This window comes from Culex quinquefasciatus, chromosome 1, assembly GCF_015732765.1.
Source record: "Culex quinquefasciatus strain JHB chromosome 1, VPISU_Cqui_1.0_pri_paternal, whole genome shotgun sequence".
Classification (NCBI taxonomy): Eukaryota; Metazoa; Arthropoda; class Insecta; order Diptera; family Culicidae; genus Culex; species Culex quinquefasciatus.
Window position 1 is genome coordinate 65,894,512 of NC_051861.1, and position 10,762 is coordinate 65,905,273.

Sequence of the window (10,762 nt, forward strand, 5' to 3'; positions counted from 1 at the left end):
AAGTATTTTAAGTATTTTAAGTATTTTAAGTATTTTAAGTATTTAAAGTATTCAAAGTATTTTAAGTATTTTAAGTATTTTAAGTATTTTAAGTATTTTAAGTATTTTAAGTATTTTAAGTATTTTAAGTATTTTAAGTATTTTAAGTATTTTAAGTATTTTAAGTATTTTAAGTATTTTAAGTATTTTAAGTATTTTAAGTATTTTAAGTATTTTAAGTATTTTAAGTATTTTAAGTATTTTAAGTATTTTAAGTATTTTAGGTATTTTAAGTATTTTAAGTATTTTAAGTATTTTAAGTATTTTAAGTATTTTAAGTATTTTAAGTATTTTAAGTATTTTAAGTATTTTAAGTATTTTAAGTATTTTAAGTATTTTAAGTATTTTAAGTATTTTAAGTATTTTAAGTATTTTAAGTATTTTAAGTATTTTAAGTATTTTAAGTATTTTAAGTATTTTAAGTATTTTAAGTATTTTAAGTATTTTAAGTATTTCTAGTATTTTAAGTATTTTAAGTATTTCTAGTATTTTAAGAATTTTAAGTATTTTAAGTATTTTAAGTATTTTAAGTATTTTAAGTATTTCAAGTATTTTAAGTATTTTAAGTATTTTAAGTATTTTAAATATTTTAAGTATTTTAAGTATTTTAAGTATTTTAAATATTTTAAGTATTTTAAGTATTTTAAGTATTTTAAGTATTTTAAGTATTTTAAGTATTTTAAGTATTTTAAGTTTTTTAAGTATTATAAGTATTTTAAGTATTTTAAGTATTTTAAGTATTTTAAGTATTTAAGTATTTTAAGTATTTTAAGTATTTTAAGTATTTTAAGTTTTTTAAGTATTTTAAGTATTTTAAGTATTTTAAGTATTTTAAGTTTTTTAAGTGATTTTAGTATTATAAATATTTTATGTATTTTAAGTATTTTAAGTATTTTAAGTATTTTAAGTATTTTAAGTATTTTAAGTTTTTTAAGTATTTTAAGTATTTTAAGTATTTTAAGTATTTTAAGTATTTTAAGTATTTTAAGTATTTTAAGTATTTTAAGTATTTTAAGTATTTTAAGTATTTTAAGTATTTCAAGTATTTAAAGTATTTTAAGTATTTTAAGTATTTTAAGTATTTTAAGTATTTTAAGAATTTTAAGTATTTAAAGTATTTAAAGTATTTTAAGTTTTTTAAGTATTTTAAGTATTTTAAGTATTTTAAGTTTTTTAAGTGATTTTAGTATTATAAGTATTTTATGTATTTTAAGTATTTTAAAGTTTTCAAGTATTTTAATTATTTTAAGTTAAGAGTTGAACCAGTTTTCGGCTTAAAAACTCTTTAATAAAGTATACAAAAAAAGTTTTTTTTTAGTTTTTTAAGCATTTTGAGCATTTTATTTATTTTATGTATTTTGCGTATTTCAAATATTTTGAGTTTTTGAAGTATTTAATTTATTTTGCCTATTTTGAATAGTTTGAGTTTTTGAAGTATTTTAAGATTTTAAGATTTGTTGAGTATGTTGAGTATTTTATTTCGGTGTTTTTTTTTATTTTTCAAATTTTCAATTCAACTCTCTATGAATCTATTTTCGTCAAATTAAAGTGTTTGATCATCTGCATTAACAAAAAAAAATCCCATTATTGTAATTAATCACTTTATTGTAACTGGAGTTCTTAATGAGACAAAAAAATAATGGCTTAATTATACGATTATTCTATTATGCACTCAGACAATCAGACAATCGAGTCTGGACTGCACATGAAATCCCTTAGGTCTTTTTGTATTTAATTAAAGTTTTTGTTGTATTTTTGTAAAGAAACGATCGGTACCCAATAAACGTTTCCGAAATGCTCATGTCAAGTTTTGAATGTTGGTTTTACTAAAGTTATGATTGTATTTTTCATTTATTTAAGGCATTTTTGAACATCACATAACTGGGACCTTTGTAAATTTAGAATTCTTCCGCAGTGACCGGTAATCAGTTCCAAGATGGCCAGATGGAGCCAGAGTACATTGGCATCACATACAATGGCCACAGTTTTAAATTTCATGAATTTTGATATGTCACAAGACAGGGTTCCTTGCACATTCCAAAATGTCCCTAGTGACCACCGGTAACCGGTGACCGGTTCCAAAGTGGCCAGGTGGGGCCAGAGTACATTGGCATCACATACAATGGCCACAGTTTTAAATTTCATGAATTTTGATATGTCACAAGACAGGGTTCCTTGCACATTCCAAAATGTCCCCAGTGACCACCGGTAACCGGTGACCGGTTCCAAAGTGGCCAAGTGGGGCCAGAGTACATTGGCATCACATACAATGGCCACAGTTTTAAATTTCATGAATTTTGATATGTCACAAGACAGGGTTCCTTGCACATTCCAAAATGTCCCCAGTGACCACCGGGAACCGGTGACCAGTTCCAAAGTGGCCAAGTGGGGCCAGAGTACATTGGCATCACATACAATGGCCACAGTTTTAAAATTCATGAATTTTGATATGTTACAAGACAGGGTTCCTTGCACATTCCAAATGTCCCTAGTGACCACCGGTAACCGGTGACCGGTTCCAAAGTGGCCAAGTGGGGCCAGAGTACGTTGGCATCACATACAATGACCACAGTTTTAAATTTCATGAATTTTGATATGTCACAAGACAGGGTTCCTTGCACATTCCAAAATGTCCCCAGTGACCACCGGGAACCGGTGACCAGTTCCAAAGTGGCCAAGTGGGGCCAGAGTACATTGGCATCACATACAATGGCCACAGTTTTAAAATTCATGAATTTTGATATGTTACAAGACAGGGTTCCTTGCACATTCCAAAATGTCCCTAGTGACCACCGGTAACCGGTGACCGGTTCCAAAGTGGCCAAGTGGGGCCAGAGTACATTGGCATCACATACAATGACCACAGTTTTAAATTTCATGAATTTTGATATGTCACAAGACAGGGTTCCTTGCACATTCCAAAATGTCCTTAGTGACCACCGGTAACCGGTGACCGGTTCCAAAGTGGCCAAGTGGGGCCAGAGTACATTGGCATCACATACAATGACCACAGTTTTAAATTTCATGAATTTTGATATGTCACAAGACAGGGTTCCTTGCACATTCCAAAATGTCCTTAGTGACCACCGGTAACCGGTGACCGGTTCCAAAGTGGCCAAGTGGGGCCAGAGTACGTTGGCATCACATACAATGACCACAGTTTTAAATTTCATGAATTTTGATATGTCACAAGACAGGGTTCCTTGCACATTCCAAAATGTCCCCAGTGACCACCGGGAACCGGTGACCAGTTCCAAAGTGGCCAAGTGGGGCCAGAGTACATTGGCATCACATACAATGGCCACAGTTTTAAAATTCATGAATTTTGATATGTTACAAGACAGGGTTCCTTGCACATTCCAAAATGTCCCTAGTGACCACCGGTAACCGGTGACCGGTTCCAAAGTGGCCAAGTGGGGCCAGAGTACATTGGCATCACATACAATGACCACAGTTTTAAATTTCATGAATTTTGATATGTCACAAGACAGGGTTCCTTGCACATTCCAAAATGTCCCTAGTGACCACCGGTAACCGGTGACCGGTTCCAAAGTGGCCAAGTGGGGCCAGAGTACATTGGCATCACATACAATGGCCATAGTTTTAAATTTCATGAATTTTGATATGTCACAAGACAGGGTTCCTTGCACATTCCAAAATGTCCCCAGTGACCACCGGTAAGCGGTGACCGGTTCCAAAGTGGCCAAGTGGGGCCAGAGTACGTTGGCATCACTTAAAATGGCCAAAGATTTGAATTTCATGAATTTTGATATGTCACATGACAGGGTTCCTTGCACATTCCAAAATGTCTCTAGTGACCACCGGGAACCGGTGACCAGTTCCAAGGTGGCCAGGTGGGGCCAGAGTACATTGGCAATACATAAAATGTCCTCCGTTTTTTCACAAAACAGGGTTCCTTGTCAATTCCGATATTTGCACCCAGTGGAACAATATGGTAAATGAACAGAAAAAGTAATTCGGAAATTGTGAAAATCGTACCATGAAATCGTGAATATTATGAGTTTTACTTTACGAATTTTTGAACTATGCATATTGGGCACGAATAAACCAGTAGCCGTGAATAAATTTGCATGATTACCCGGATGAACGAGGATGATTTAGTGACCATATAGAATTATTAAATAAATATTTTGAAAATAATCATTATTTGTCAAATCATTCTTCCTAAAACATTTTCACAAATGTTTACCATTTTGGATACGTTTTTAAAATCTTTTTAATAGTTGTAGATTTTTTTCAAAATTTCAAGGATATCAAACTATAAAGATACTATTCATCAAATGATCTCCTTTTTTCATATTTTATATGAAAAGAAATTTATCGTAACTGACATTATTTTGGATTTCAAGAGTTAATTTAGATTAAAAAATAACAACAAAAGGTATGAACTTACATAAAACTTCAATTAAATTTGCCAAATGTTGTCTTATAAAAAATTAAGGGCTTTTCTATAGACCAGATTTTTATTGTCATAATGTTTGCTTTAACTATAAGGAGCGTTCTTTGACTACGTAAGGCAAAAAAATCGGATTTTTAGACCCCCCCCCCTCTCGTAACAAAATTTCCATACAAATTTTAAGAAAATTGTATGAAGCGTAACACGACCTCGGTTTCTTCCGAAGTGCGTACACCGCTTCTGAAGGCACTTTTGTGAAACATATTTCAAAACATAGATGGCAGCACCATGCCGAAAAAGGGTAACGGTATGTTAACCTAATACCGGTATGATAGGAATTTTATTGAAACATATTTTTTTTTAATTTTCACAAGTTCAACTATTGAAACTAATGAAAACAATATTATTATAAACTTGAAAAATAAAATCAGTAATTTTTAAAACAATTCTGCCATAAACTAAACATTTTCATTTTATTACCAGAAGTACAGTGAAAGGTGCGCTGACTGTTTGACTTGTTTTCATCGACAAACGTCAGAGTGTTTTGTTTGTTGTGTGTTTTGCAACCGAAGTGTCTACCGCGTAGATCGCGACCAGAATCTTCCGGCGAGGCAGCGAAATCCCGTTCGAATCAAACAGGAACAGCCAGAATCGGGCGAGTGTCCTCCGAGGAAATCGGATAAGCGCCGTGACTTGGAGCAATCTCCTTCTCGTCAGATCAAAAGGGATGCTTGGGCAGTCAGAAGCTGGGACCATCCGGCCAGAACATGATCCTTACGTTTGATGGAAATCGGGCGAGGGTACGGACGGAAATGCGAGGACGTCGAGGAGGAGCTGCGGAAAGAGTTTAAGTAGCTGAAGGAGGCCGCCTACGACATGGCGAAGTCGTTGGCGCGGTATGCCGATGACTAAGGCCAAGACGAGCATATGAAGCCGCTGGCATCTATCAGAAATACGGTATGCCCTTATCCACATGCTCGGATCAACCGACAACGTCACCGAATCGCTGCCGCAACACAACGCTGCAGCTGCTGTTCAAATTGTGCCTGCACTGTCCTGCTCGCCCAGATGAAGGCGAATCGTACCTCGAGCTCAACTGAAATCAGTGGGGCAATCTACTCGCGATGGTCAAGCGTCTGAAAGCCGAAGATCACCTGGATGCCTGGATGCAGGAGAACCATCGACGAGACGACGCGATGTGGAAAATCTCCTTTAGCACGGTTTGCATGGTGGAGGAGACGAATCTGATGATTGGCACGATCGAGAGTCGAAGGAACATTTCACGAACAAGTTCAGAATTTGATTTCAACAAGAGTAAATAATCGATGGTTCCTAAAATAAGAAGTCGCTAACAATCCGTTTCTTTACCAGAACATCCCGCGCCATCTTGTCCCACTGGCACTGGCTTGACCTGCAGCGATTCCCTAGCACACCCTGTGGCTACTGGAACCTGGAGCAGAAAACTGTTCAGTACCTGTCCGATTTCAACGCGAGTTTCCTCAACGTTTGTTTTGAATAATCGTGTAGATTATTCAAAACAAACGTCGAGGAAAAATAGTGTAGTTAAAGGAAAAATATCAATCTTGAAACAAAAAAAAGTTCAAAGGTATTTTTGTAACCGTGCATTTTTGGACATTTTTAACCAAATTATGTTTGATTCTCGCGCAGTGTAAATACAGTTTGTTTTGTTTTGTGTCGCTTGCTGTGATGACAGCTGGTGAATCAAAGTTTCGTGTTTCGATAGATGCAATCTTTTTCGGCGCTGATTACATTTAGTGTTTCATGCCCACCATGGCCGCAACGGACGTGGACCAAGAAAAGGACACCGGATAGGCGGATTAAGCGGAAAGAAATCCCCAGCAACAAGGTAACACACAGAAATCTCAGATGGAGTTTGAGACGGAATCGTCCAAGGCAGCGACGGTCATGACGTTGAGAACGGTGGCCGCTGGACTACCCTGGAAGAATCCATCGGTGTGTGATATTGATTGTGGAACGGCCAACGATTTTTTCCGGCGCATCGAGTTCGCTGAAACCGAGTTTAGCGGAGAACAATTCGTCGTTGCTGGATCGATTTGGTTTCCGGAAGATCCGGCGCCAGCGGGATGACGGTGGAACGGTGCTGTCGGAATCTGAGCTGGAACCGTAACAGGCTGTCTTGTTGGCTAAACGAACAGAAGATGTACGGATGACGACCAGGTAAATTCTTCGCAATTCAAAAAGATATTTTTTTTTTCTAATTCTAGAATTCCGTTTCTAACGCAACAACCGGTACGTACACGGAATCGATTGCTGCGATTGAGACGGAATTCGTAAACGATCCAAATTGAATTTCGTTTAAGAATTCCGATTGATTTGACTGCGATGGACTTTTTGTTGACACTTTGAGTTGACCCATTTACATTGTTAAAAATAATGTTTATTTTGTTCTGTCAAACAGTTCATCATGCTCACCCTCAAGTAAAAATCAACTAGGGGAAATATACCCATTTTAATCACCTCAAGCCGTTCGACTAATTCCCATCACTCACTCACTTTTGAAGTTTTCCGCTATTAAATCAACGTTTTTAGATACATCAACAATGGAGAGTTGCTTGCTCACTTTTATTTGAGCTATTTGTTACTTTGGATTGTCTGTGCTTTGGAACAGCCAAAAACAATTTATGAAAGCTGGAATTCATGATCAAAGTGTAGATAGGCCGATAATAGAAATAGGCTGAGAAATGGTATATTTCCCCTAATAGGTCACGATGGCTCTTTTGAAACTTGATACGAGATTTTAGTTTCTCTGCTTTGCTGAAAAATTTAACTGTCAATGTTGATTATGATTATAATTATTATTATTGAAATTTTCTTTAGGGGAAAGTGGGGCAAGTGTAACAAGCTAAGGAAATGCTCGTTATAACCCATTAAAAAGTTAAAAAATCTGTCGGATTTTATTATCATCATCTTATTCTAGGTCTTGACTAAGACTTTGTTTAAACAAGTTTTAAAAAAATCCTGTTTTTTAATGTGAAAAATTGATTTTAAAATTTTTGATTTTCCGTACGTTCTACTCAACTAGTGGGGCAAGACGAGCAACCCGTTGGGGCAAGAGGAACAATGCATGAAAAAATATGGTAATTTGCTAACAATTGAACTGTTATCACTTAGATACATCAGATTAGAATGTATTTGAATGGTTTCTTCCATTTTTAGATTAAATAATAATATTTTACTAAAAATTTATCGTTTTACGAAAAAAATACTACTTCGATGATAAATAGTAAATTTTCATAATATCACTATACTTTGTATTTACAATTTTTTTAACGATTGTTTATCAGTTTTTAAGTACTTTCATGTATTTATTTCCCAATAAAATATGTTGTTGCAGCAAATCGTATTTTTTTCCATACTAAAAATCCATATGGTACACTTGCCCCACCTGAACAAGATTTTTTAAAAGCTCTCAACAAAAATAACTAAAAGTTAAATCATACTTTGTAATAGGTGCATGTCATTTGTAGGGACACTACTGATCTAGGAAAAATAGCATTTTGATAAAATGAGCCTTAAAACGAACCCTAAGCCTTATTTTGTACTTTCCAAATATTATAAGAAAACAAAGGTTTCGAAAAAAACTTCATTAAATCTTATGCCCCGTGGCGTTTACGTCATTTTGGCGGTTATGCGGTAGTAGAATCAGCTAATTGCATTGCTAGCAACAATTCCTCATACTGGAAATAATCAAAATTGTACAAATTACGGCCGTAGGAGCGATTGTTCCTTTTGCCCCATATGGTCGTCTTGCCCCACCTTCCCCTATTTATTTTCAGAAAACAGCAACATAAGATCAACATAACTCAAGAATGTACTTTATTCAACGTAGAGAGGAATATCACCAGCCACGTATTGGACAAAAAAGATAAGTGAACATTTTTATCATGGTGTAAACTAGAGATTTGGCGGATTGTTTTTATTTACAGGTGTGTCCCTCAGTTACGCTTCGGACCTGAACCTGATTTTTGAAGCAGCGGTGTTACCGTAGAAGACGGTATTCAGGCCGGTGTAGCACGACAGCGCAACTTCCCATCGGCAGAACTCCAATTTAAGCAAAATCGGCAGCTGAAGGTTATGTCAAACCTGGGCCCATTTCACCAGACCGACAACTTTCACAGAATGGCAGAGATGGAGCTGTTCGAGGATTGGCTTCTGCGATTGCTACTAAAATTCTGGACGAGGTTTACTGCCACTCGAAGCCAATCTGTTCCATATGTAATTTTGTCAAATTTGAGTTAATGATATTAGTCCTAAATCATGTGAACTATCAGAAAACTAATAATATGGAGTACTTCATTCCAGAAAACTAAGATAGTCACACTTTTTCGTGAAATCCTAACACTTAGCCTTAAGGGCGGGACACATTTGCCTTACGTTTTTCTCAGCTTGTTGTTTTTACAAATGGGATGGACTAGATTCGAGCGGCAGTTTACAACCTAGTTCAACCCTGTGCTGCATGAGATGTCTCATTGAGCTATGATGTTAGAATTATATAAAAAAACACTTTTTCTAAGATCATATTGTATTTTTTTTCCCTTATGTTGAATAAGTCACTTCTTTAGGCACTCGCGCCCTCTGAAATAAACACACGGAAAAAAAAGTGTTCCGGAAATCATGCAAATCGTACCATGAAATCGTGAATAACGCGATTTTTGCTTTACGAATTTTTGAACTATGCATATTGGGCACGAATTATCCAGGAATCGTGAATAAATATGCATGACTTTCCATGGCCGATTTCACTCGTAAACGTGAATAATGTTCATGATTTCATGAAATAGATGCATGTAGGCGTGAAAAATATTCACGATTTTATGAATAAAAATTCATGATTACGATCGAAAAAATATACATCGTGAATAAAAAATCATGATTTCATGCATAAAATTCATGAAATCATGAATTTTATGCATGAATTCGTGCACAGAATTCATGAGTTCTGGAATATTTTTATGATTTATTTTGAAGGCGTAAAAATTCGTGAAATCATGTATAAACTTCATGAAATCATGCATAAATTTCATGAATTCGTGATTTTTTATGAAATCATGAATTTAATTCACGTTTACGAGTGTATTCGGGCATGTCTAATCATGCATATTTATTCACGGCTCCTGGTTTATTCGTGCCCAATATGCATAGTTCAAAAATTCGTAAAGTAAAACTCATAATATTCACGATTTCATGGTACGATTTTCACAATTTCCGGATTACTTTTTCTGTACATTTACCATATCGTTCCACTGGGTGCAAATATCGGAATTGACAAGGAACCCTGTTTTGTGAAAAAACGGAGGACATTTTATGTGATGCCAATGTACTCTGGCCCCACCTGGCCACTATGGAACCGGTCACCGGTTACCGGTGGTCACTGGGGACATTTTGGAATGTGCAAGGAACCCTGTCATGTGACATATCAAAATTCATGAAATTCAAATCTTTGGCCATTTTAAGTGATGCCAACGTACTCTGGCCCCACTTGGCCACTTTGGAACCGGTCACCGGTTACCGGTGGTCACTGGGGACATTTCGGAATGTGCAAGGAACCCTGTATTGTGACATATCAAAATTCATGAAATTTCAAACTGTGGCCATTGCATGTGATGCCAATGTACTCTGGCCCCACCTGGCCACTATGGAACCGGTCACCGGTTACCGGTGGTCACTGGGGACATTTTGGAATGTGCAAGGAACCCTGTCTTGTGACATATCAAAATTCATGAAATTTAAAACTGTGGCCATTGTATGTGATGCCAATGTACTCTGGCCCCACTTGGCCACTTTGGAACCGGTCACCGGTTACCGGTGGTCACTGGGGACATTTTGGAATGTGCAAGGAACCCTGTCTTGTGACATATCGAAATTCATGAAATTTAAAACTGTGGCCATTGTATGTGATGCCAATGTACTCTGGCCCCACTTGGCCACTTTGGAACCGGTCACCGGTTACCGGTGGTCACTGGGGACATTTCGGAATGTGCAAGGAACCTTGTCTTGTGACATATCAAAATTCATGAAATTTAAAAACTGTGGCTGTTCGGGAGTAGCCCTTCGACACCCTCAGGACTACATCCCTGGTTTTTACCACTTCTTCGCTCGCTGACGGTCAGCTCGTCCACGGTTGGGACAATACACGGACTCGAGCACGGATGACCGTAGGAGGGAGCGAGAGGCGATCATACGACGAGTGATAAGGGCTGACTTCGCGATCATCATCGGCTTATCATCGTGGTCATCGACGGCGATCGGGGGAGCGGACGTCTA

The 10,762-nt window shown here is 36.4% G+C and overlaps 1 long non-coding RNA gene across 1 annotated transcript; it reads left to right on the forward strand.

The window, feature by feature from the left end:
* The first annotated feature begins 5,527 nt into the window (after positions 1 to 5,527).
* On the forward strand, positions 5,528 to 8,999 carry LOC119765686. The gene is made up of 4 exons (XR_005276903.1): positions 5,528 to 5,770; positions 5,828 to 6,062; positions 6,125 to 6,655; positions 8,275 to 8,999. It is a non-coding gene; the product is annotated as an uncharacterized LOC119765686 (long non-coding RNA).
* The last annotated feature ends 1,763 nt before the right edge of the window (positions 9,000 to 10,762 follow it).